The sequence below is a fragment of the Carassius auratus genome, chromosome 14, assembly GCF_003368295.1.
Source record: "Carassius auratus strain Wakin chromosome 14, ASM336829v1, whole genome shotgun sequence".
Lineage (NCBI taxonomy): Eukaryota > Metazoa > Chordata > Actinopteri > Cypriniformes > Cyprinidae > Carassius > Carassius auratus.
The window spans coordinates 10254104-10280935 of NC_039256.1; the positions used below are offsets into that span (position 1 = coordinate 10254104).

The 26832-nt window shown below is 36.8% G+C and overlaps 1 protein-coding gene across 3 annotated transcripts in view; it reads right to left on the bottom strand.

Moving 5' to 3' along the window:
• The window catches only part of nlgn3a (neuroligin 3a), a 169354-nt gene extending 143609 nt beyond the window's left edge, over positions 1-25745 (bottom strand). For 2 of the 3 annotated variants that reach the window (XM_026279858.1, XM_026279856.1), the window contains exon 1: positions 25449-25745. The gene's annotated coding sequence lies outside the window, so the exon portion shown is untranslated. Of the gene's footprint in view, positions 1-16756; positions 16876-25448 lie in introns of all 3 variants that reach the window. The other variant, XM_026279857.1, reaches the window with a different exon arrangement.
• Positions 25746-26832: the final 1087 nt, after the last annotated feature.

The following is a 26832-nucleotide window of genomic DNA, read 5'->3' on the forward strand; positions in this document are numbered from 1 at the left end:
ACACGAGCCTTGTTTCTGCTGGCGGCAGGAATCAGCGTTAATTCAGAAGCTGTTATTAGAGTCTATCTATTCAAATTTGCGTAGCACAAAGTGGCTTGTCAAAAACACGAGCTGGATTTCGACGGGTACACGCAAATTAACTGTTGTAAAAAAAAAACCTCACCGTGACCCAGATGTTAACTGTAAAACTAGAGCTCTATTAATAGCAAGACGTGCCTTGACATTTGCAGCCGACCTACCATCACAACATTAACATGTAGAGAGAGAAATACGCAACGTTTAGGCTGAAGCACGCTGTTTAATTCGGTTTGCTTACCGACGCTGGAGGAGGATACACTTACAGTTCAACAGCAGTGCATCTTGTGCTAATTCAGCAGTGGAATATTCCCCATCTCTTATTTATTCTGTGTTTATGTGGGCAGAGCTTTGATGAGATGGTATATTGACGGTGGCATGCAATATAAAAGATCTAACTGTAAAATTGCTACTGTATAATGAGCGAAATTAGTTATGTCAAGAGTTAATTATAGTCATTAAAGCGTCATTGTTCAACGTGAAACGTAAAGGTTTGTGAGAGATGAGATACTGCCATAACCACAGATGTGGGGTGGGTGCTGGTATGAGTTGATGTGAGTGTAATTAATGTTATGGCCAACGAGCTAACAACAGACTTGAGTACAACGAGGCACAGAGGTGATCCATTATGTCATTTTTAATGCTGAGGTTGATAATTACTGAGGCGCATTCGAGCCGTTTGACTAGGTAAAAAAAAATAATATATACCACTAGTCAAAAGTTTAGACTCACCTGAATGAATTTATGTTTATGATCCTAAAACCGAAAGGCTTCTTTACTGCTTTAAATAAGTTTGGTAGACAAATGGGTCAATAACAAATAAAAGAAGGGAAACTATCTCCTAAAAGCTAGCTTTAAGGGTTAGTTCACCCAAAAATGAAAATTAACCCATGTTTTACTCACCCTTAAAGCATCTTCGGTGTATATGACTTTCTTCTTTCAATCAGAGTTATATTACAAATTATCTTGGCTGTTTATAGCTTCAGAATAGGAGAAGGTGGGGGTTTTTGTTCAACAGTCCAAAAGTCATCAAAAGTATTCAAATAAAGCTCATCCATCTATAATAAAACATGCCTCACGTGAATCTGGGGGGATGAATAAAGGCCTCCTGTAGCGAAAACATGCATTTTTGTAAAAAAAAAAAAATATTTAAAAAAAAAAATATATATATTTACAATTGAATTGTTTTTTAATTTTATAATTTTATTTCATTTCATTTCCCCTGCATGTTTATGGCTTTGATTGTCTTGATTTGGTGGATAATCTCTTTCAAATACTAATAATCAGCGGTGATGTAGTTTTGATATTTCATATAATACATAATAATAAATGCTTATCTTTATTATCATATTAAGATATCACACTGACACTATGTACAGTATTGCTCTAATAATAAAGAGTATGTTGGTGTGTAAAAACCTTTGATTGGTAGTATGCGGTCTATGTGCAGTAAATCTCATTTCATTTTATTCATCAATGCAAGATGTTATAAATTCAAAACGCTTGAAAGCAGATTAGCTTCATCTGTCTGATTTCATTTTGCTTGTATCGTTCAGTTCGCAGTCTTCATCACAGATCTTGCTGTAAACAACAAAATTCATATTCAAACATTATTTGCACCTTGTTGGCTGACAAGGTTTGACAATCAATTTTGCAGGGAAAGAATTACCTTGTCATGCTTTTTATTGCCATTAAACAGAGCTTGAATGCTAACATTTTCTAACACCTGCTAGAAAAGTAGCTGAATAAAACAACGTGTATTGCAAAATCGAGCATAAAATGTGTTTTACAGTTAAAAACTGCTGTTAAAGCTGTTTAACAGAGCCAATATAATTCATTCCAGATGAACAAACACCTCATGCAGAGATATCACACACGTTGGCCGCTCACTGCTTTTGGCCACTGATTCTGCTGCTGGATTTTGGTCGTCCCAAAAGCTCTCAAAAAGGTTTATTGGAAATATGCGCCAGAGACACAGGCAACACCAGGGATGTGCATTTTTTTAAACAAATTAAAACATGTATAACATGTCTTGGTTGTATGATATTCCTTAAAAACAAAATTGTCATTATTATTACTGTCATTATTATTACTTTGAGGAGTACATCTAATTTCTCTGTCATAATTTCTTAAAGTTAAACGGAACTTTTATTTTGGCGGTTTGCGGTGGAGTTTTGTTCAACTGAAACAGTGTAAAGCTGATGAGATGATTCCCAAAGCAGCTCTGGAGATGAAGTTAATGTGCTCATGTCCTCATATCCTCATATTGAGATACAGATGTTGAAAACACATCATGTATGTTTGCATTTGTGTTTTTAGATGAGACAGCACCATTTATTCACACAGAGACACACAGAACAGGCAGACTAATCAGTCCCATGCTGTCATAGACTGTTAGATGAATCCATATTGAGTAAAATTGTCCAAAGCTTATTATCTTTATCAACATTAATCTTACTGCGATCTTGATACAATACCATTTTTCACCCAGCCCTAATTCAAACCTAACCTTAAATAGCAACATATTTAAATTCAGCGATAGCTGCTTTTATATATATCTGACCTTTGACTGCTTTTGTACTTTTATAATAAGTTTTTTTTCTTCAGCAGTGTCTATAATTAAAACAGTGTTTCTCCACAAGCGTGAATGACCATAGATGTGGCCAATGACATTTCACCATGAAATGGATTTCATTTGTGGTTTTAAGTAAATGTTAGGTAAATTTCTTTACTCTGATTGGCCTGTTAGCCCAGAAAGATTTCTGTCAAGATAACATATAAAACGTACTGCTAAGATCTTAATCCATCCTTCTTCTTTGGGGTTTCCATGTGCAACTGCTGTCCTGACTCTAACCAACCTTCAATTTCACAGTAAACTCAATTTCACAGAAATATAATTCAGTAAGCGAACATTAGGGTCTCGGTGAAGGGCAGAGAACATTGGTGTTACTTGAAAAGGCAACAGATGCATCGCCCTCTAACTCCAGTCATGGTCAGCTGTAGCCAAACGTGTCCAGAGATCTAGTGTTTGATTTATGCACTGCAACCCAAACACACAGCACTGCCAAACCATCATAAGTAATGCATCACCTGTCCCTGCACTGTTACATTGCCACATTTCTCTTCCTTTCTTTCGAGGAAAAGTTATGAGACATGGAAATAAGGTCTTGAATGATATCTTCTCAAAAGAACCGGAGTTGGATACTGGGTGAAAGTCACAAAAACCTACCAAAAACAAATCCTAAGAACATTGCGATTTTTTGCTTTCTGACAGTATTTTCATTATAATGAAGCCCGTACATATTTTCCTCCACAAAATATACTTCATTGAAATGGAAAAAAAAAATATATATGCATTTTTATATAAGTAACATTACCTTTAATTTATGATTCATTTATTTGATTACTGATTTATATTATACAGAAAAAAAATAAAAAAATAAATAGAAATACAATTTACAGAATTTAATTTAATTTATATATATATATATATATATATATATATATATATATATATATATATATATATATATATATATATATATAATATATATTTATTCTTTTTTTTTTTTTTTTTACCTGGACAGATCCAATAGATTTACAAACAAACATAATGAAGTTCCATACAGGGGCTCGAGAGGAGCCTAATCATCCAGTCCCGTCAATCATCATTGTGAGCCTATAAGCAGCTCTCATTGCATCGTCCCAGCATCAAGGTGAACTCGTGAAACAATAGATAAATAAATAATCCTACCTTTAGTTTGTCAGTACTCTAGGGACATTTGAAGTCTGATGCCTACTTGACATCCAGTGGACATATACAGACTGAACACCACATAACTGAGCTTAATATAAGTTATGACTGTTGTGCTGTTTCTTCTCTGAAAGCACTTTATGACCATTTCTATGGGCGGGAGACTGCACTGTCATTACTGCTGACTCCCGAGTCTACACCACGGCACTCAAGACTGTCTTCTGCTGGTCATTATTCACACACACATACACACACACACACACAGACACACACACACAATGTCATTGTCACTGCAATGTAAGAGAAACCTAGAAGAGGACAAAAGCAATAACAATGCAGAAAGCATGGAAAATGTTAAGCTTCCTTCCCAGTCAATATAATACACTCTACTGTACAACTGAATTAATGAGAATAACCACTGAGAAAATGAAAATGACAAAAAAAGTGCATTATGTTAATTAGGATATTATTTTGGGGAAAGTGTGCCTAATTGGGATGAAAATGTTATAGGTTTTTTTTTTTTATCTCATTATTTAATGTGTATATAATGTATATGTTTTTTCATTGTATTTGTATTTATGTTGTATTTTTTTAACTGCACAGTCACACAGAAGAGAAATAGCACACATTTAAGGCATCATTCATTTTGGTCAAGGTACATTAGAAGGTTAGGGTTTCTTCAGACCATTAACCCTTAATATATGTGGTAGTAATAGTAATGCTCGTCTTCGCAAACAGCACTAAATATCAGACATGTAAGAACAGCAGGTGATACGTTAAAACGGATTCCTCTGCTTTTGGGAGACAGGTTCACAGATGGGACTTTTCCTACCCCTAAGGGTACGAGAGCACAGCAAATAACAAAGCTGACAGCCACCGCAATGATATATGATTAAATTCTCATGGCAATCAAGCAAAGTCAGATGAACGCTAGCTGGGAAATAATCCTCTTTGCTATATTACTAATAAAACAGGTGGAGTTAAAGACAGCCAATATTGTGCTATCATGACCCAAAGCATTCAAGCCTCTCCATTTAATTGCTTTGGAATTGTTTCTTTATCAGCGGCGTGGGCGATCACTGAAAATATGAATTTAGCATACTCATTTAAATAAATACTATAGACTACAAACGCTTCCAAAGAAGCAAAATGATTCTGTAAAATGGTAATTTATGAGTCTTCAGACTTTTTAATTATGGCTTTGCTGAAGGTATACACCTGCTTTATTGAAATGCTCCAGTCAGCATGTGAAAAATTGAATTAAAAAGTAACCAAGAGGAGAAAATTGAGATGATATTTTTTCATGCAATGGATTGGTTTCATCACATTTCAGATGAGCGTTTGGCAAAGAGATTTCATGGTTCAGGCACATTGCCACTACTCTATGAGAATACATCTATTCTCATCTAATTCTGTTTTTTTCCCCTGTAGGAATACAAAAAATGAAAACCCAAATGAAGACCCAAAAATGAAACATGAAAAAATTATAAAAAGTGCTTCATTATGGTTCATTCATTCATTCAGTCAGCCATTATCCATTTCCATTACACTAAAAATAGTGGCCAGGATGTTTTTAAAAAATTCCACCTTAACTTTGTTCCACAGTAGAGGTCATACAAGTTTGGAAAGACATGAGAGGAATTAAACCTTGACAGCATTTTCATTATTAGTATGCAAAAGCTAAAGCATTGCACTAGCAACACCGGGTTCAGTTCCCAGAAATACAAATACTGAAAAAAATCTACACTCTGAATGCACTTTAAGTTGATGTAGGGTAAAAGCAGCTGCCAAATGTAGAAACAATATGTCACATAAGTGAGGATGTTTATCTCTGTCTGAAATGAAAATCTCTCTTCTCTGTGCTTCTTGCTCAATGCAGTTTACTCTTATAATCACGTTTATCTGAAAAGAAAACAGTTTGCCTTCAGTCTTTAAAATATATTTGAGTTTACAAGTTGGATACAGATGGTAAATTATATTTGGCCTTTAATGACAGAGCAAAAAATAATAAAGGCATACAGGATCGGGAAGTGACATCAGCCTGATTATAGGCCACATCTCTAGTACAGATAGAAATATTCTTATAAAGATTACAAAAATCACCATGTACTGTAAGTATCTGTCAATGAAGGGAAAAGGCACTTAGAAAGGAGGCCAAACACAAAAGAGTAACAGAAAAGGTTGCCTGAAGTGTGTGGAATACCAAAAATAAGAGCACAAAGATTTCTCTACTTTATGTGCAACAATGTCAAATGTAAGCTATTAATCAAGACAACATGCCTCCATGTTCACTGTACCTGGACTAATAAAAGAAATATTTCAGCATATTTAAAACCTAATCTTACAGAAATCACAGTCATTATTAATGAGGACTAAAAAGTTCAAGACAGTTTGCTCCCTATTGTGGAAATTCTATGCAAGTCTGACACAATCTGCTCCAAAAGGTAACTTCATTACGCTGCGTCCTAAAATCAGCCCAGGCTCATTGAAAATACATGATTGTGATGACTTCCTACAACACGATTAAAAACAATGAACATGTATTCAAATGTCCAGTGAGTGTCGCTAAAGGTTAATGCTCTATCGTGTTGGAAAATAACAAATCCAACCCTAAACCTGCTTACACACTGGTTTGAGCTGTTTTGTCAAAACCAGTTTCATGGGATTCGTATGCTTGCAAGTGCATGCAACGTTGTATCGCTTGAGCTACCAAGCAAAGCTGCAAAGTCAGAAAACCCATACATATATGAAGCTGTACATGTGACACATATGTTAAAAAATATCAGTATTCAAATCTTGCAACATTATTCTGAAGTCATCATATTTGAGATTTGAGTACACACATGCATATATGCACGGTCTGAGTGGTGCATGTGGAGTTGCTTCTTATGTGGAGCATTCCAAGTGGGTCAGTGTGAGGTTAGATGATGGATAGGATGTATGACAAACTATAACAAAGCCAATGACAAATTTTTGTATTCTACAAATGCTTTTGTCTTGCAGATCTCTATATGTCTGGACAGCAAGACACATGCAAATCTGTCCTTCTGGTCTGCAAACAATACAAAAACGATGCAGACAGATCTTCTGTTTGTTCTTGGATGAACCTTTCGCAGAGCACAGACTGATATCCAGCTGTAAAGCCAATATGAAAACGATCTCTTTTAGCTACTGTTTGTTCCTCGCTTGTGAACTATGCATCATTGGAGCTGCATTAGAGCAATGCAAACATGCATATTTAAATCAGACATGAGAAATGCTCATGGTTGCTGAAAGCTTTATGCCACCCTGAATCCATATTTCATACCAACCCATCGTAATTTGTTCATACAGTAGGTGAGAAAACAAATATCCCAGATGGGTGATATGTTTATATAACCCATGCACATTTACCTCTCTTCCCACTAACTATATATAAGCAACAGATGTGGCAACTGCTCTGAAGATTTGGTGCTGCTGGGCATCAGACGCTGTAAATCTGAGAGTAAGGTTGTGTGGGCTTGCCAGATAAAAAAGATGGGCTCTGTTTTATTGTACCACTGTTTGTCTTAACGTTCAGCGTCAGCGTAGGATTTAGAAAATTTGTCACTGATCGTTGGCAGCTTTCTCTCATATTTGCTGAGTTAAGGGTGAAACCTTTGCCGCTATACAACATATATTTTGCTCATTCGATAAGCTTGTGAAGATAAAATAAGTTTAGACTGACTTGGGAGCCCAAAAATGAATAGCTAGGCATATCTTTGTATATAGTGCCTTTTGACCTCTTGACATTTTTTAAGAAATTGTTCATATTGCATCAGTAGCTGGATATATTTATCCAATATTTATTTCCAACTGGATTTCGATATATTTAGCACCAGATCAGCATGTTAGAATGATGTCTGAATAATTCTGATCATGTTATGCTGCTGAAGACTGGAGTAATAGCTGCATTCATAGTATTAAGTTACATTTTAAAATATATTACAATAATAAACAGTTATTTTGTAAATTGTAATAATACTTCACAATATCACTTCTTTCTGTGGTTTAGATTAAACAAATGCAGCCTTGGTGAGCAGTACAGGGGTAACACATTACAAGCAACAGATAATCAGATTACAAGAAAAAAAAAAAAAAAAAAAAAAAATATATATATATATATATATATATATATATATATATATATTATATATATATATATATATATATATATATATATAACAAGAGTTATTAAAGTAAAAAAAAAAAAAAAATCTTCATTATTCCATAACTTTCACTATAGCAAGTTGCAAAGTAAGACTAGGGGCAGCCAAGCAAACATGCATGGTTAAAGAAAGACAAAATAAGATCTCAATCTTAGCTTAGATTTCTATTTTTGCAAAAGTATAGCTAAACCTAAACATAATACTCTCAGTAGAAGTGTTAGTGTGTTACGATTTTCCTCAGCAAAGTACCGTATACAGTGAATCACCCAGCATTATTCTGAACAAATTCTGAAGATGTCGAGGGCAATGCATCTCTAAAGTCTGATGAACCATGGACCGGTGATTTGTTTGTTAATGCTCTGGAAAGCTTTCCTCTCCATTCATTCACCAGTAGCAGACTCACATTGCATTTCCCCCATTATAAACCACTGGACATCGTTGGGAAGAAAGTGGGCCACAAACAAAGAACACCATTCCCCTGGGAGCCATGTCACATGTTTTTACATCTTTTGTGGCAACACACACAACCAATGCCTTCTACTTCCTATTTCAATAAACTGTTGCCAACAAAAGCTCAGACTGCCCTAGTAGAATGGTTTGAGTCACATATTGCACGCTTAGAATAAATGTGCTTTGAACAATTTCACAGGCATATTTAAGTATTTGAGGAATAGGAGCAATCATCACTGCGGGGCACAATGTCCTTGTGTTGCAATATGAGAGATTCCTGCAGAATTGTCCCATCATGCAAATGTATCATCCATTCTTGGCTTTACAGGAACTACATCGAAGTATTTGCATGATTTCATCTATTCATACTCTTGCTATTCAAAGTAAAACCATGAAAAGCATTCATCTGGCCATATGTGGTTTAGATACTGGGTCAAGCAAGGGTCAAAGAAAGGTTGATGCCAGATACATCTGACAACATTAAAGTCTATGAGCAGATTATCCAAGTATTCTATTAGAGGAAATGGGGATGTATTCGAAGCAGATTTGTGATAAAATTGTTGTTGTCTGCTCTGTAAACTAAGCACATAAACTCTGCCACTGTAAGCAAGTTTTTAGAAAGTGGTTTTAAGCAATTGTTGTACGCCCTGCTGCATTGCATACTAGCTCTAACCATAACTTATTAAGCTGCATAATTTTGACAACATTATTATGCATCATACAGTAGGTGGCCAACCAAAATGCCTAATACCACCGCGTGTACCACCACCGCACGGCCATGGCATTAACTGAAAATCAGGTGCATGAAAAAGGCATTCACGAAACTAACGCCAGGTGGCGCAAAGGTTGCAAATTGTTTGCAAACTGACTGGAATTATATTTTGTTTTGTAAATGGAGATCAAATAACAAAATAAAACAAAAATAACGTATAATTTAAAATTATAAAATCCTTAAAAATCATTCAAAAATTAATCTTAAATATATTTTTATAAAGTTAATTTCAAAACATGAGATAGTCTTATAGGCTGCAGCCTAATGCACAAAATAATAATAATTATAATAATAATAATAAATTACACAAAGGCTCTTACTGCATGTCATGGTTATTATAAAAACCATTAAAACTATACAATTTCCTTATGTTGTATTAAGGGGCTTTCATTTTGATCTATAGGCTAATTAACAGTTTTGAATTAAAAATCCTGACCTTGGCCATTGGTCCAATGTACAAGCATACATATCTATGTGTACAAGACTGCACATTCATGAGACATAATAAATTTACTTTCACTTACACCATAAAAACATACAGCTGTGGTTCCGCTGGTCCCGCTTGTAAAGTTTTTAAGCACCTGGTCAGCGCTACCCAGCCTGTCTCACTGGCTCCTGCAGACCATCGGCCTCGGCTATGCAATTCAGTTCACCCAGCGCCCCCCAAGTTCAGCGGTATCTGCTTCACTACAGTGAAAGCGTCTGATGCCACTGTTCTGTGGGAAGAGATCGCAGTCCTACTGGCAAAGGGCGCAACAGAGCCGGTCCTTCCAGCTGATATAAGGACGGGGTTTTACAGCCCTTACTTCATTGTACCCAAGAAAGGTGGTGGGTTACGACCGATCTTGGATATGCAAGTTTTGAACCGGGCCCTTCATCGACTACCGTTCAAGATGTTGACGCAGAAACGCATCTTTGGGTGCGTCCGTCCCCGAGATTGGTTTCCAGCGATTGACCTGAAGGATGAGTACTTTCATGTGTCGATCCTTCCGCGCCACAGACCTTTTCTGCATTCAAAGGATGGACATATCAGTACAAGGTCCCGCCCTACGGGCTGTCCCTGTCTCCCTGTGTCTTCACAAAAGTCCCCAAAAGTTCCCCTCAGAGAGCAGGGTGTTTGTATTCTCAATTATCTAGACGATTGGCTGATACTAGCACAATCTCGGGATCAGTTGTGTGAGCACAGGGACCTGGTGCTCCAGCACCTCAGCCTGTTGGGCCTTCAGGTCACCTGGGAAAAGAGTAAACTCTTGCCAATGCAAATAATCTCTTTTCTCAGTATGGAGTTGGATTTGGTCGAACAGACAGCACACCTCACAGAGGAACGTGCGCGGTTGGTGCTAGCCGGCTTGAATACATTCAAGGGCAGGACAGCAATCCCACTGAAACTTTTTCAGAGGCTCCTGGGGCATATGGCGGCCTCAGAGGCACTTCCATCACTCTGCCTGTTACATTTGAGACTGCTCCAGCACTGGCTTTATGGCCAAGTCCTGAGGTGGGCAAGGAAGCGCGGCACTTACCGAATCCAAGTAACACCGGCCAGTCACCAAACCCTCACCCCATGGTCAGATCTTGCAATTCTCAAGGCAGGGGTGCCTTTAAAGCAGATCTCCAGGCATGCTGTGGTTTACATGGATGCCTTCACCACCAGCTGGGGGACCAAGTACAATGGGCATGCAGTCTCAGGGGTTTGGACGGAACGTCCGGCGCCAGGCCTTCATGATGAATCCGTAAGAACCATGGAAGGGTGGGTTCCATATTGAGACTTAAGCGGTACTCGTATGTGTATAGTCCACGGTATAGCCTTAGAGCCCATGTTTCCCCGGCAGACTTCTGCCTTCCCAAGAGGGTATTAATCATCTCAAATTTCTCTATATACACTTAAATGGATGCTATATGTGTATTTGCTCCCGAGACCTCCTTCGGGAAGGATGGGGCTTCTGCAGTGTCCCTGTTCCAAGCAGAATGGGTACGTTTTCCCCATGTTATCCAATCTCACCCAGTGAGGTAGTGCTTTGACATTGGTGAGTGGAACTCACTGAAAACAGAATTTATGCAGAGGGGAAAAAATAGAGGGAACTTAATATACCCCCCCCCCCCCACATAAGATTTTTTTTTTGTTACTAGTAGTCATTCATTTAAGTCATTATTGGACTAATTGCACGTTCATATTAAATTAACACAGTCTAATCCATCACAGTCTAAAAACAGTCTAAGCCATGCATTTCTGACAAGAGTGCTTTTCCAAATATTATGAAGAAACTATTTAAATACTGCCTTATAAGAAAACATGTTTCTGCCCATTCATAATCTCAGCAGTACATATTGTTTCAATCACCTTTTGTATTATGAATACTGAGTATTGGATCATACTGTTAAAACCTTTTGACTGGTAGTGTACATGCAGCCTAGTGAAGCATGGCTCTATGTTCTGTTATTACATATATGAGCAGCTCATGATCTGTGGGTGTTTCCATAGACATGAACGTTTTATACTTTAATGTTAAAGACATGAAGATAGGCGTAGATATTAGTACTTTAATTTTACAATTGTAATGCAAAATTTTAGAAAAAGACCCCACCATAGCACAGAAACTGCACTTGTTAAAATTACAAATGACTTGCTTCTTGTGTCAGACCAAGCCTGCATCTCACTGCTAGTTTTACTTGATATTAGGGCTGCGTTCAACACCATAGATCATGACATACTTTACAAAACTATACAGGTATTCAAGGGCAGGCTGTAAGATAGTTTAGATCCTACCTGCCCAATCGCTACCATTTTGTTTATTTAAATTGGGTGTCATCTCATTTATCACCAGTGAATTGGGAGTGCCACAAGGGTCTGTCCAAGGCTCTCTGATATTTTCAATATACATGTTGCCCCTTGGTAATATTATTAGTTTCCATTCCATTAGGGATTAGTTTCCACTGTTATGCTGATGATACTCAACTATACATCTCAACAAGACCAGATGAAACTTCTAAATTATCTAAGCTAAACTAACAGAGTGTGTAAAAAATGTAAAGGATTGGATGCCCAAAAATTCTCCTTTGGATAAGAGAGATTACTTATTGATACAAAAAATTAAAATTTGTAGATTACAACGGATGTACTGTTACTTCCTCTACAGTCAAAAATCTGGGTGTTTATAGATTGTATTAGACAGTAACATCTTTCCCATGTTACAAAAACATAATTTTTCCATCTTAGAAACATTGCCAAGCTACGAAACATGTTATCTGTTTCTGATGCAGAAAAGCTAGTTCATGCCTTCATTACCTCTAGACTGGACTATTGTAATGCTCTGCTAGCTAGGTGCTTGTCCTGCATCTTCAATATACAAACTACAGATAGTCTAAAATACAGCAGCTAGGGTCCTTACCAGGTCAAGAAAATATGATAATATAACCCCAATTTTACAGGCACTTAATTGTTTATCTCCTGTGTACCTAACTAGTCTTTTACAATGCTATAATCCATCAAACTTCCTAATGTCACAAAACTCTGGACATTTCAGAGTACCTATAGTAGGATAGCAAAGTCCACTAAAAGAGGCTGAACTTTTTCACATTGTCTCCCAAACTCTGAAATAGCCTCGGGGTACAGACACACTCTCTCTTGTTTAAATTTAGATTAAAGACACATCTCTTTGGTCAAGCATTCAAATAATGCATCTCATAATCTTGGACTGCAGTTATATCTGATCAAATGCCCATTATTATTTTTTAGCTTGGCTTAAACAAATTATTTTTACTTGGTTGGAACAGCAGCTATGCTAATTATGTCTCTATTTGTTTCTCTGTTTTGCCACAGGACTAGGATTTACACAAGTTTCAGTCTGGATCCAGAAAACCTGAGAAGAGATGATGCAAACCCCTCAGAGGACCTTAGATTAATCTAACCCTGAAACAACACATAGAACTACCAAATATTGCTTCAAAACATGACGTATATATCTTTCTTTTGTTTTTATCTAGTAATGTTTATTTAATAATCATAATAATATTGATTATACTGTGTAATAATCACAACATTTTGGCTAAATGGTTCAGTCCTGCTGTGCCATGGTAAAGACACAGGCCAGTTTCAAACATGAAAACATTTAGAAATCTTGAGTGTGCCCTGTAAAAAAGCATGTGTAATGAGAGAACACAAGATGAAACTTGTGCTTGTCAGTTATCCTCCAAATCAAGAGCATCTGCTGACTGTACCGAGGAAAACACTTCCAGTAAAACTGGGATTAGAGTGTTGCTGACTGGAGGGAATATAGGGTGAAAATACTATAGAGTGCACTGAAAAATAAAGATTCTGACATCATTTACTCACCTCGCTTACATTCATGAAACACAACAAAAGATGTCTGGCAGAATGTTTTCAATGCAAAAATACAAACAAAAACAATGGTGACTGGGGCTGTCAGTCTTGACATTCTGTCTATAACAGTATTCTGCTTCTCACTGAAGAAAGACAGTAATTTGGGTTTCGGACAAGATTGAGGGAGAGTAAATTATGACAGAAGTTTCATGTTTGCATGAACTCTTTCTTCACAACTCATAAAAACAAGTGTCACATTTTATACCAATATACTTACTAACATTTCTTACCTACATAGTCATTTCCATTGCACAGATAAAAAATGAACAAATAAAGCATCTACAGTAGCTCCCAGGCAATGGTGCAGTTTCCTAATGCTTAAAATCATGTTGGTTTAAATGCACTTTAACATAATACATTTAAAATAATCTACACAAAATTCATCTTTTTTACTGTCTCATATGTGTTCCTTGTCTTACAGTGTATCATTCATCAGTGCAGGTTATATAAAAGGAAAAAAAAGATCTTTGAAATTGTAAAATGTTAGCACTAAAGTAAATAAATTAAATAACTAGTAAAAATGAAATTGCTCTCTATGCAGGTGAGATCTATAAACTAATTTGGTCACACTTTATTTTAAGGTCTGATTCTAGCTATTAATAAATCATTAACTTTGAATTTTACTTAAATAAATTCTTAATTTTATGGTTATTAATAGTTAGTAAGGTAATGGTTAAGTTTAGGTAGGATTAGGGATGTAGAATATGGTCATGCAAAATATGTGCTTCATAAGTAGGGTTGCAAAGGGGTGGAAAATTTCCAATGAATTTATGGAAACTTTCCAAAAATCCCTGGAAGATTCCAAAATATCATGGGAATTTTCCTGCAGAAATATACCAATACGAGCAGATCCTGCATTACCTGTTTGCACATGAAGAGGCTCATTACATCTTAGCTATCATCTTCAAAACCTCTTTCCCCATCCTCCATTTCACTTCTCTGATGTGTACCCTCTTCAACCCCCTATTCAGTCTCCATCTCTCATGTGCACCTATATATACGTTCTATCCAAGGTAAGTCATACACATTATAGCCACAAGCTGTAGACACTCGTTCAGATAAGTGGTGTGTTTGCCAGGGGTTTCAGACTCCAATACAATACCTGATTTCTGTTTTTGCAAATTACATGTTTCAAAGCAAGTGCTGATAGACTGATCAATTTAGCTTGATCCTGGCAAAGAAATTGCAGGATACACAATGCAGCTGGTCTGTCTGCTCTTTGGATGACAATTCAAACATAATCTAACATTCCCCAGACACGGAGTGCTGTCTTTGCCAAGCAGACAGAGGCTTGGGATTTTCCCGTAATGACTCTATTTCCTTGTCTCCTTCACCCAGACCACTGTGACACTGACCCACAATGACAAATTCTTCACTGTACACTTCTGAGGGACTAAATCCAGCCGTTTATTTTTTAAATGACCTTGATTCCGAGGTAAACCTCTATATGTGGCGATATTAAAGATTCAATATGCAGAAACGCAAATAACCTAATTTAAAAAAAACGATGGCTCATTAGGCAACTTTATAATGCACACAAGAATTCCAAAATTACACATTTGTTTCATTCCAAACCCTGTACAACTATCTTTATGAAACACAATACAAACTTATTAAGATTTATTAGGAACAAAATATAAACAACAATATTAGCATCTTGGCATATGTTCTCTCTTCCTTTGATTTCACATTCAAATATTTTCCTTGGGAAATTTGCGGCACAAACCCATTTTCGGTTTGTGTCAAATTTAGGGCAGATTCTCTCTATAGATCATTCCAACTAATCAGGAAAAACAAGAACACACTTCACACGTTCATTTACATGCTCTCGCTTGTGATAGATTAATGTCTTATTAATATTCTGGAATGTGTGCTCTTTATGCTGATACGGTCGTGTTGTCTCAGGGGAATTGGCTACTCTAATAAGCAGGGTGATTTTGAGAAGCATCTGTGCACAGATGGGCTTTAAGCTTCATAAAGGACAAGGACTGTCTTTAAAAAGGCCTTGCCAACCTGGCCTATATTTAAGGTAAAATATATTTACTCAATTAATGTCATGCTAGCATAAAATCAGAGTCAGTGTAATGAACAAATATATCAATATTGCATTTTGAAGATAAATTATCATGCAAGCAAGGTTCTGCATGCTCATCTCCAAGAATTTTGGAGGAACAGCAAATATTTAAATATTAATACCCTTATATGAATGGAGATTAGATGGTGTACACTAGATTCGATGAAGTTTAGAGGTCATACTAAAAAAAAAAATGGTAACACACGACAAAAAAAACAATGCAATAAACATTCATTTAAGATGAGATGAAAAACCATAATGTACAAATCTGTTGAGAAAAACTAGAAATATATTCAACATTTACCATGTTTTACTATAGCAAATTTACTATCTTTTCTGGTTACAATTACGGTAATATTTTACCATATCCGTATGGAAATAATAGCATTAACACTAATTTGTTTTTGGGAATCCAATTTCTACAGGTAGTCAGATCTTCTGACAACTGCAGAGAGATATCAGTCAACCTCCCGCTGCAGATCTATCTCATGAACCCCTGAATGCAGACGGAATCACAGGTTATTTTAACACATATTTACTTCAAAGGTCTCACCCTCCCACTTCTATCACAGCTGAGGAAGTGTTCAGTAAACAGTCTCTGTATGTGATGGAGTGCAGGACTGATGTGTTGGGTAACCCTGCTGCCCACTGCAAACCAAGCAGCATGCATCTATCTGCACTCTCTAACCCTGGAGCAAATGGTCTGGCTGACCAAAGCTGGAGAGACTTCAATAATCCTGCAGCCGCTCACTCTCCATGAGCTAGCGTCTCAATCCGTTCACATACATGAGACGTAACACTCATTTATCAGCCGTTTTCCACTTCAGCATAGCCTGACCTTCTACCTTCAGCTCTTGTTTGACAAGGCTTGCTGGCCTTTGTATGTTAATTCCTCAGTAATGGGTTGCACGTACAACTTGACCTTGCTTTAAAACTCTGAAGAAAATACAGTATGATCCCAGCCACAGAAGAGGCCTTCAAAACTCTTCGCCTCGGGTAGAAACCCATTGCTGAAATTTATGTCAAATGCACAATCAAGTAACACTGTCTTTAAAATCACACTTACTTTATTTCTCTTGTTTCTTTCCAGGATAGGCACATTTCAAATGTGAAGAATTGGCTCCCTTTCGGTTCATGATTTGACAGGATTGTTTTGTTTCCATCATGTATGCCGCTTCATGTTGACTGGCATAAAATAAAATGTTAACAATTTACTTACAGATGTAACTATAGATTCATATTGGTGGAATTTCAAACATTATTCATATAATTTAATATTTCAGTTTGCCTCATATTTGCATATTTGGTAACGCTTTAGTTTAGGGGCCAATTCTCATTATTAAATGTTTATTAGTACTTACACAAACATTAGCCCTAACCCTAACCCTAACGCTAAAAATGTATTAATTATTCTGTATGACTATATTTTAGACACCATACCTAACCTTAACCCTCTGTGGGTTGATTATTAACTATTAATAATCAGCAGATTATGAGTTTATTGATGCAAAAGTCAAAGTTAATAGTAAGTTGATAGGGATAATTGGCCCCAAATATTTAAAATAAGTTATGTACAGTTTTTTGGTAATATTTTTCTTTACCTTATATTCATGACTGCATTACAGTACTGTAGTGTGTTTTGTGCTTGTGTATGCAATACTGCGAGTTACATTATGAGCTTATTTTTTATTTTTTTTAGCCATGGATCATCTGAAATATTTAAACACAGAGCAGATTTACTTGTTGAAGTAAGATGGCATATTAACATTTTATCATTCAATATGATCTATATAGCTAATACACCAAACTGCCATTACATAACGCCTGAAACATTTTCATGTACTGTGCATTCATTCACACAGGATTTCTGGCAACCACAGCAGCTATTTCTGAACTGTAAATTTACCAGGATTTTTGTTACAGTGCACTGCCCATTAAAACCTTATAAAATTAACAGAAGGATGAAGAAAAGAACTGCTACTAAATCCCTAATGGCCGTGACCCACATATAGGTTTGATGGAGGCGTTCAGATGTGGCCCATTTGCGCTATTCTACATGGTCTTCCTGCTAGCAGCTTTTACTAAGCTCCTTAAAAGGCTGCCCTGAGGAATCAATGAGAGCCTCTGGGAACAGCCTCTCGAGCCCTTATCTCTGATCATGCATCCAAAGAACTCCAGAGCACAATGCTACATCAAATTAATAAATAAATACATAAAAAACAGGCACAACCTCTTCACCTTGTTGGAGTGCCATCACAATATATAATATATACACATTCAGAAAATGCTGATCTGAATGCTTCAACTATGGAGCTAACTCTCTCATTGTCTCTCTTTCTCTCTGTGTCTCCAGATAGATGGAGCATGATGCATTTTTAGAGCCGTCTCGTCTAAGCATGAAACAACCAATGAGAGGCCCTCACTGCCTCTGTGTGTAATACGCTGTCATACTGATTTAAGGTCTACTCTAGCACTGCTGTTTGAGTTTTATGTGAAATAATGACTGAGCTAATTGAACTAAATGATGATGCAATCAATATTCTCGGTCAACAGCAGACAGTTTCAATATTCTATGAATATTCTTTATAAAAATATGAATATTAAATACTCTGTTAGCATTCTGGATTCTTAGAATAAAAGCTTCAGACATTGCAGTGATTTGACCACTCATTGCATAGAGTATACATACTGTATAACCCCCTTAACCTCTTTTTCTGTATTTTGCATTAATTCTTCAAAAACAAAAACAGCAAACTGATAGAGGTTTATTGCAGTATAAGGAAAATAGATCATTAGCCTGATTTTAAAGTTTGTAGCAACCTGCTGCATTTATATAGAAATTAATTTGTATCTCTTACAATAATGAATAAATAACTATATATATATATAACTATATATATATTCTAGATTCATTGCACACAAACTGAAATATTTCAAGAGTTTTGTTGATGTAGTTGTTGTTTATTTTTAATTCTGATGGTTACGACTAACAGCTTACAGGAAAAGTACAAATTCAGTATCTCACAAAAAAATTTGAATATTCCATTTTGAGCTTGATTAGTTTGATTAATTTTGAGTATTAATACTAGGTACCTCTTGGGCTAGTTTAGAACATGCAACCACAATTATGGGAAAGGCTATTTCAGAAGACAATCACCCTCCACAAGGAGTGTAAGCCACATAAGGTCATTGCTGAAAGGGCTGCTGTTCTCAGAGTGCTGTATCAAAATATATTCATAGAAAGTTGACTGGAAGGAAAAAGTGTGGTAGGGAAATGTGCACAAGCAACATGGATGACCACAGCCTTGGGAAGATTGTCAGGAAAAGCTGATTATAGAACTTGGGAGAGCTTCACAAGGAGTGGAGTCAGCGCATCAAGGGTCACGACACTCAGATGTCTTCAGGAAAAGGGCTACAACTGTCACATTCCTAGAACCAAGCCACTCCTGAACCAGATAAAACATCAGAAGCATTTCACTCTGGGTAAGGAGAAAAAAAAACTGGACTGTTGCTTTGTGGTCCATAGTCTTATTTTCAGATGAATGCAAATTTAGCTTTTTATTTAGAAATCAAGGTCTGGACTCTGGAGGAAGACTGGAGAGGCACAGAATCCAAAATCCAGTGTGAAGTTTCTGAAGTCAGTGATGATTTGGGTGCCGTGATGTCTGCTGGTGTTGCTCCATTGTGTTTTATCAAGTCCAAAGTTAATGCAGCTATCTACCAGGAGAATTTGGAGCACTTTATGCTTTCATCTGCTGACAAGCTCTATGGAGATGCTGATTTCATTGCAGCAGGACTTCCAAGTAGTTTGATGACAATTGCCGCCTTTCCACCGCAGGAACTTTACCCAGGAACTAGGGACTTTGGCCTGGTACTCGGTGTGTTTCCACCGCAGGATAAATAAAGTTCCGGGTAAAAAAATGCCCCTCAGAAAGTCCCTGCTGGCGAGGTGGTACTTTTTCAAAGTTCCGAAACTTTCAGGGGGCGGGACTTGGGCACTAAACATCCTGATTGGTTCACACAGCATTGGTTGAGTTCAACTCATTTATTCGGATCATTTTCAAAATATTACTGTTATTGTGTCATGAAATGTCATTATAAAAGTATTTCAGGGAAGAATGTAGTTGTTTAAAACTCAAATCTGTGGTTTATTTATAAAGACAGAACCTATTTAAATATGTGTTTCACCGATCTCGGAGACGGTGAGCTCCACGCGATCAGCGGGTGATCAGTCCTCATGTATCTGCTTAGAGCACTCTCAACTAAACTAGACCTTCTGATATGTGCTGCTGACTCTTTAGTGGTTAAACATAAAATATAATTCGTTTTGGGTAAATCTAACAATTTATCTTTGGTCTGTATTCAATTTATCTCTATGTTAAAATGAAAATAAAAAAAGGCAAATGTATATAATATTTCGATTCATTGTAATGGCTGTAAATATACACGTATCCCTGTACTATGTAAATTTCTGCAGCTCATTCATTATGTTTAAATGAAAACGAAAGGAGGTAGTTGTATTTGATATCCTATTTTGTTTTATTGTAAATATACAGAGAGGACAATTGCAGTAGCCAAGGCGAGCTGACTGAAGTTATCAAGTACGCTGCTGTTAGCAGATTTACCGGACCTGCGTCATCGCGGACAACACACTCCCGAGTCAAATGCACAAAGCCTAAACTACCGAGGATGCACGTCCAAAATCAGCGTACTTTGTATTTAGAAATAAGCGCAGACCTACGTCACCAGACTATTTGCCTAATCTTCCCGGTACTTTAGACCGCGGTGGAAACGCAGAAAGCAACAGGTCTGGGGGAAAAAAATATTGTGAAGAGGAAGAAAAGTAACATCTGACAAACAATATAGAAGAGCTGAAGTCCGCTATCAAAGCAACCTGTGCTTCAATAACCTCAGCAGTGTATATATATAAAAATATATTTAATATATAAGCATAACATACTTTTATTAAATATATACCTGCACATGTTTGTACACAGTAAACACACACACACATAAATAGTATTTATATATATACATATATATTGGATTGCATAACAACAGTTATGTAATAATATAAACTAGCGTTTTCAGGAAAAAAAAACAAAACAACAACAACAAACAAAAACAAAACAGAGTTTTCTTCCCTCTGCATCTTCTGATGTTTCCTAATTTGTCTTGGATTGGATTATCAGTCATTAAGATTTTAAGTGTCATTTTAAGATTTCTCCGACACTGGCCATTATTATTTAAAAGACCAGCTATGTACTTCTTTGCTATGTCTGAATTATTACCCCCCCCCCCCTCCCCCCGGTATTTTTTTTTGCCTTGCAACTTCACACATTTGATGAACCTTGCAACCTGCGGTCATGTCAGTCATATGAACATAAGCAGATTTGTATAACATTACAAAATAGCTGATGCAAGGTCACTTGTCCAACCCTTTGGTAAATAGAACAGAATTAAGGAGCCTGGAATAAAGGCGTCCTTGTCCTTTTGGGAAGTGCACCGCTTTAGTCTGCTTTATGAGAGTATAAGAGATCTTTTGAGACAAGGTCAGAGGAATGCTGGCCGAGAACATTTAGATTCCATTCCTGTTGCTTTTTAGTGGCATCTCTCTTGCCAAGAGACTGATATGAAGTGGACATGTAGACTTATCTTTTCAACAGGATTTTCCCTTTTAGCCTTTTAACAAATCTGTTTTCACACACGCCTAGTTACTAGTTTATTCAAAAATATCTGAATTACTTCACCAATATTTTTTGTTACCTCCAACAAATGTGTAAAGCTCCTCTAAAAACCTTTTTCACTGAAGTAAGCCTGGAGCGAGCTGCCTGACTGACAGAAAATCTCAGCGGTTTTGTAGAGGACACAAGGAGACATTTTGAAAGACATGCGTGCAAGATAGTGCTCAACATTAAATCTTTGAAATTGCTATTAAGCATGTGCATTAGTGTGTGTGTGTGCTTTATACAAATGCATTCACATGCCAGTTGAAGCACAAAGACAAACAGTGTGTTATAACTAGTGCACACCAGCTGTCTTTTCAAAGGGCAATGCTCACATCCTGTAGACTGCCATTAAATTCAGCCCTGAATAAAAGCAAAAGGAATATGGAAGTTGAAATGATCTGTAAAATCAAGCCTATTATCTTTTTCTGCAATTTACGCTGATGTGTATGTATCATTGCTGGGCTCGTGTTATCCATTTTAAAGTAGTTTAAAAGTACTGTATATAGGCATTGTATTTGAGATGAATCGTAGATGAGTTGCAACACTTAACAAAAATAGGTTTTGCTATAAAAAAAATAACATTTTGAAAACACAATTTTTAAACACCTCTGTTGTTCAAGTCTATAACTCCATTCGTGTGCGTGCAATAAATATTTCATGCAATAAACAAAAGTATATATATATAAATTAAATTAAATATAACCAATTCTTGAAATGTAAAATATTTTAAATTGTAAAACAATATTTTGATAGTACTTGTTGCACAAATTTGTTAAGAATAAACTCTCATAACTTATACTCTTCTTTACAAAGTATGCAACTCCATAAGGTGTTTATCAGCTGAATGATTTATTGCAATGCTATGGTTATTAAAAATTAATAATAATAATAATAATAATAATAATAATAATAATAATAATAATAATAAGTTGTATGTATATTGGAATAGTACATGATTGACAATAATGAAAATTAAGCTAATATGTAAAATATCAAACACAATATAGTAATTTAGCAGGCAAATTGTTTTAATTTTCATGAAAATAAACAAGAAAATTACAATGGTAAATGAAAAATAAAATATTGATGGCCCTAGCGATAGGGTTATTCATTATCTCTTATGTCAAATATAATTACATATTTGTTTTTCCTTTTGATATTTGAGTTAAATGTAATATTTTATCAAATGAAAACCCTTTCTGGAATGTAAAAAGCTGCATGAGTGTTTTCTCATCCCTGAAGATATTAGTTGAGTTCAGATTCAGCAGATAAACTGACAGAAAACCACATCAGTCGTCGCTTGTGTTCACGTCTCCAGCAGGTTCTGCAGTATTTCGCGTTCAGAAACACAGAGGCAGATGAATTACTGTCTTCTGATTGACCTTCATCTGAGTAATGGCAATAGTCCAGGGTTTTTCAAGCGTGGAGGTCAATAAAGGTGACTCGGAGAACAGATCCTCTGATTTGATCTAACAGTGAAAGACTACGGCGGCAGAATTGATGCTCTGGGGCTTTTCTTGTTTTCTGACTCTCCAGTTCTGTTTTCATTCATGGCATCAAAGTGTTCCCATCATTCAGTGTATGGAAAATTGGGGTAACAATGAAAACAGGAAAACCCAGTAGCTAGAAATGATTTCTTGCAGCATATGTTCAAGATTTATTGACCAAGATACTAAATCTCTTTGATCCTGCTACATGAAACTGTGGGAAAGTTGGCTGAGAGTGCACTCTTAAAAATAAAGGTGCTTCAAAAGGTTATTCAGGGAGATACCATAGAAGAACCATTCAGTCAAAAGTTCTCTAAAGAACCATCTCTTTCTTACCTTTTTATAACCTGAAGAACCTTCTTTCTCCACAACCTTTTGTGAAACAGAAAAGGTTCTTTAGATGTTAAAGGTTCTTCATGGAACTACTTGGACAAAAGGGTTCTACTATGGCAAGAGAGTGATTCTGCCCCAAATTTTCCTGGATCTTTTGACAATATTCAAATCCTAATAACCTTGACCAAAAGAGTAGATCCAGCAACATGCAATTTTTGACAAAACCATAGTAAACAGCAATAAAGCTTTTTTTTCCCAAAAAAAAAAAAAAAAAAAAAAATGTATTATTACTATTATCGCATAAATGTGCAGTCTATTTGTGTACTATAATTGTTGGTTGGTCCATACATTTTCTTTAAAGATAATTAATAACCACGAATAAGAATGCTGAACACTGACATGAAAATACACTAAAGTTGCAAGTAAGGAATACATTGCTACAGTTGTTCTGGATTTATTTGGTCTGTATGAAAAAGACCAGCCTGGTTCTAACATCTTGTTTCTTTAACTTAAAAGCAGACATCAGAAAGATGCAAAGAGCTCTGAACTCGGATATGTCATTCAGAATGGATTTAAGTCAGCGGCTACTTCAAAAATACCAGCGTACGAGGCCAAAATACAAATAAAGACATTGGGAGAGAGAGGAAATTCAAAAGCAGGACCGTGCATAATCCTTCAAGACACTAAATGCCAGAGCACATGAATAGGTTCCCTCCGTAAAAACACAAGATAAAGCAGCGTGAACGGCAGAGCTACGGAATTAGACTTGCTTTAAGATAGCATCCACTTGGACCAATCACAATCACTTATGTTGCAGCATGTTTTCTCACAACAAAATGAGCCTTACCCTAACCCAACTCTAACCCTCCTCGAAGTGAGAGCTGAAAAATGCTCTTCACTGATTGAGAATGGCAACAACAATCCCTTTTAATATGTTGCCTTTACAGACAATTGCTTATTCACCAAATCACCATGACAACTCCGAGGCACATCTCTCTCTCTCTCTCTCTCTCTCTCTCTCTCTCTCTCTCTGCTTAGCAATTCAGTGCAAATCGTCTCTCAAGTCTTTTAAACTACAGTTTGACAGTCTGGTCCCTGAAATTAAAACTGCAAAGCCAATTGAGACTGTCTTAAATGAAAATATGGGCATCCCTGACACCAGCCAGTTTAACATGTCATCATATAAATGTTGCTGTATTTTTGTTCGTGTGAAACAAGCAAATATCAAGTTTATCTGCTGAATGTATGCAGCTAACATTAAAGGGTGAGGAGTTCTCAAATTCTTTCGTAATGTTCATGCATGCAGTTTTCACGAGCTTGTATAACAGACTACATGGAACATTTGAACTATAAAAATGTAGCCTTTTGACACAGAGCAGGACAATTTACATTTACATTTACAAAAAGAAAATTCTGAATTTAGTTACAGACTCAAGATTTTATGAAATATGTGTTATGAAATATGTTTTAAAAAGGGCTTTTCTTGTACATTATGCATACATTGCATGGAACTCTTCTAAAAACACACGATTTGATTTAACAAATTGCACAAAATTATGAAATAATTGCCAAATGTTCACAATGCATTTATCATAGTCTCATAATCTGAATACATAGTCAGTAAAAGCATAAATTCAATCATCAGCTCGTAAAGGAATCCAGGCGTAATAGAAACGCAACATGGAAGGCGCTTTAAACGAACGCGATCTGTTAGCGACGCGACGCGACGCGACGAAACTGCAGACCGCTAGAGGTTGCGGCTGGAATCCTGACGTCGGTACCTCTTCGACCAATCAAATACTTTTTTTATGCGAGCCACTGAACGCGACGCTACTGGAAAGCTCTAACGCGCTGCCTCCTCTACGCGCTTTTACAGGGGACGTTCTGGAATTGTCGCGTCGCGACGCTCGCTTGCAGTGCAGTGCGGATGGGGTGTAACAAGTGCAAGAGACCCTCATCCTTATCTCCTGTCACTTTTACCGGCATCGAAGCACTTCACCAAACCCGCTTCACCTCTCCTTCATCTCACTGCGCATCTCCTCGCCCCAGACGCAAGGAACACTGAAGTTCACGCAATTGTTAGGTGGCAATCCTGACAGTAGAGATCTTGGGATAAGACATAGAGGTGCGCAACGCATTCTACAGTCTGTCCGTTTGGTGACTAATAACTTCTCCTCATCAACAAGAATTATCCCCATGAACAACTCACCTGCTTTGGTGAAACATCAAATCCCCCATTCCTGGTATTCCTGTTCCCTAAAAAAAGCCGCGATGCGTGCGCGTTAGTGGTAATCCGTGGCTCTGTTAAGATTTCCTCCCAGCGCTCTTCATGCAATTCGTGTGACCTTTTCCAGCGAACGCATCCTTCATCCTTTACACTCCAGTCACATTCTCGTGTTTTTCCTGCGCGTATGATCCTGATGCTCTGGTCCCGCGTGTTCGCAAGCTCCACAAGAGCTTCACGAGTGCGCGCTGCGCGGACACGCCAACACAGGCGCGCGGGTTACTAGGAAACCCAAAAGCGCGCACGCATGCAGGAGAGAGGGGGTGTGAGTAACCCTGCTTTTCAGGACATCTATAGAGAGCCTTTTGCTATTGAATTATGTGAATTGCATTTCCTCAATATAAAAAAGAACAGAATAGCAAAATAACACAAAAGATCTCATTGGGACTAATTGATGTGTGTTTTGTAGAGGAGCCTGGGGCTACATGTAACATTTTGTACTTTGGGATTTTTTTTGTTTGTTTGTTCTTTCTCTTAGTAGTTTTCTTTTGAAATATCATTTCTATACAGACCTTGTAGTTAATATGATTACTAAACTCATTTGGCCTCTAAATTCCTATAATGTGTTTGATATTTTACATATTATTTAGTTTAATTCTTTTCATTGATGCCAAAATATATACATATAAATATATGTCATTGATGCCTGGAAAGTCAGAATGTAATAAAAAACTATGTATTTTATTTAAACATCATAGCAGTGCACCGAATTATTTTAATGGAACACTAAAACAAATAAAAATATAGCTGCATACTCAAGTTTATATATATACACACACATACATACACACAGCAAGTTTGAATAAAAGACCTCATATTAATAGACAATATGACAACTTCCCCATGTGAATACTATTTATACTGCAGAAATAAGTCCTTGTACACATAAATGAATACATACCTGATATGTATTCAAGAGAGTGCAGTTACATTCAGATCACTCCATTTCACTCCCGTTCTATGGTTGCTGCAATGTAAATGCTTGCTTTTTTTCAATTTGCATATTTATTGTTTATAAATCTGGTGGAAACGTCCCAGAATTCTCATTACTCAGTTTATTCACGAACAAAGGCAAATTCTGCCCTGTGCGGGCCGTGAGACGTTTGATTGGTGGGATGCAGCCAGGTGATCAGCGTTAGATTTCCGAGCAGTCGGTGACTGGGCAACCGGAGCGCCGAGATTAAAGTCATTTGGATCTGAATGGCTGCTATAGTTTCCCGGATAAAACAGTAATTTAATCATTGAATGAGAATGCTTGCGCAGGCCATGTGTGTAAACACAATTGCTCAGGGGAAAGGAGATTGAGAAT